Raw genomic sequence first — 2,500 nt, 5'->3', positions numbered from 1 at the left:
CCGCTCGTTAATATATAAAGCCCAATAAGCATATCTTGAGTCGGTACGGAAATAGGATCTCCCATCGATGGAGACAATACGTTCATATGAGAAAACATAAGTAAACGAGCTTCCGTTTGGGCTTCCAAAGATAAAGGCACATGAACAGCCATTTGGTCTCCATCAAAGTCTGCATTGAATCCCTTACAAACTAATGCGTGTAAACAAATAGCGCGCCCTTCCTCAAAAAAATTCTCTTTTCGGCCTATCTTATGAACTTTAAGGTGTATAGGGTTTCATTTCTTGATACTTTCAATTTTTTTTAGTAGTTCGATAGAGAGTCCATTAAACTTAAGTTGATCTAGGCCATAAGCAGACCTACGTCAGGATAACCCCCTTTCTTTGAAACACTTTGGTAGTGCTCTTTGATTGTAATAAAAATAAAAAATCAGAGCACAGGGAATCATCTTCTTATTCTTTCTGTCAAGAAAAAAGATGGTAGACTAACTGATCGAAATATCAGTTAATGAAAAAGACCAATGCAAAAAAGATGCATGTTGAGTTTTTTAAACAATTCAAATCATTTTTCTAATAAACAGTTTGATTTGTTTTACCGAGAAGGTCTACGGTTCGAGTCCGAGAAGTAGCTAACCAACTTCTAGGAGAGACATAATTGACTGCATTGATCTCGGTAGCTACGCCACCCACGGAATTTAAAGAACCTAAAGGAGTATGAGTCATATCTTATCTCACTGACACCAAAGAGGGGGATCTAAAATGAGTGGAATTTTGATAATCCAATCTTTTATAGATAGATTATGGATAGATTTATACATATTAAATCTTAATGGATAAGAATATTCTAAATTCTAGATACTATCTATATTAGTATATAATATATATTACTATATTAATAGTATATATTACTATATTAATCTATTAATATAATTACTGTAACTGTAATAGAATTTTTACAAATTCGAAAGAGATGATTCCAAATCCACCTCACTCGTGTCTTCCGCTTTTGCTTGATTTCGAGTCTCTAACTCGAATTCCAATTTATTATTTCTTGGAATTGAGGTTTATTCATTTTTAAGTAAGCACGTAATTCAACGAGAAATTTCCTTACCTGTCCAATTTCTAATGAATCAAGATAACCATTTGTTCCGGTATAAATAGTTATTATCTGTTCTTCCACAGTGAGAGGAGCTGATTGGGATTGTTTAAGTAATTTGCGTAATCGTTGACCTCTTGCCAATTGATTTTGAGTAGCTTTATCGAGATCAGAAGCAAATTGTGCAAAAGCTTCTAATTCCGAAAATTGCGCCAATTCCAATTTTAATTTACCAGCTACTTGTTTCATGGCTTTAATTTGAGCCGCAGATCCAACTCTGGAAACCGAAATACCCACATTAATCGCAGGTCTGATTCCAGCATTGAATAGATCGGCGGATAAGAATATTTGGCCATCTGTAATAGAAATCACATTTGTAGGAATATAAGCCGAAACATCTCCCGATTGGGTCTCAACTATTGGCAAAGCAGTCATACTTCCTTCACCTAACTGAGAACTTGATTTAGCGGCTCTTTCCAAAAGACGTGAATGCAAATAAAAAACATCTCCCGGATAAGCTTCGCGACCTGGTGGTTGTCTTAATAGAAGAGACATTTGGCGATCTTTTTTCAATAAGATACCAAAGTGGATGATTGACTCATTCCATACTAGAAAGAATCGCAGGAAATCTTTTGATAACACGGATTCCTATGTTTCAATGATATCCCACGATCAAGACAATTGGCTGAATCCCGTGAAACCATTTCATAGAAGTTCATTGATATCCTCTTTTTTTAAAGCAAATCGACTTCGATTCTTGAATAATCAATATTACTTATGTTTCTATTGTAACAAAAGATTCCCTTTTTTTGTGGAAAGGGCCTGTATCAATAATTATTATTTTACGTATGGACAATTCCTCAATATCTTGTTCATTCGGAACAAAATATTTTCTTTGTGCAGCGTAAAAAAAAACATGCTTTCTTGGAGAGAGATACTATTCCACCAATCGAGTCACAGGTATCTAACATATTGATATCTAACCATTTTCCGCAAAGTGGTGACGAAGGGTATAACTTGTACAAATCTTTCCATTTTCCAATTCGAATCGATCCATTCATTCGTAGAGCTATTTACTCGATCGCAGACATTTCGGGAACACCTCTAACAGAGGGACAAATAGTCAATTTTGAAAGAACTTATTGTAAACCTCTTTCAGATATGAATCTACCTGGTTCAGAAGGGAAGAACTTGCATTAGTATCTCAATTTGAATTCAAACGTGGGTTTGATTCACACTCCATGTTCTGAGAAATATTTACCATCCGAAAAGAGGAAAAAACGGAGTCCTTGTCTAAAAAAATGCCTTGAGAAAGGGCAGATGTATAGAACCTTTCAACGAGATAGCACTCTTTTAACTCTCTCCAAATGGAATCTATTCCAAACATATATACCATGGTTCCTTACT

Source organism: Arachis hypogaea, chromosome 3, assembly GCF_003086295.3.
Source record: "Arachis hypogaea cultivar Tifrunner chromosome 3, arahy.Tifrunner.gnm2.J5K5, whole genome shotgun sequence".
NCBI lineage: Eukaryota > Viridiplantae > Streptophyta > Magnoliopsida > Fabales > Fabaceae > Arachis > Arachis hypogaea.
This window is presented reverse-complemented; position numbering follows the sequence as displayed.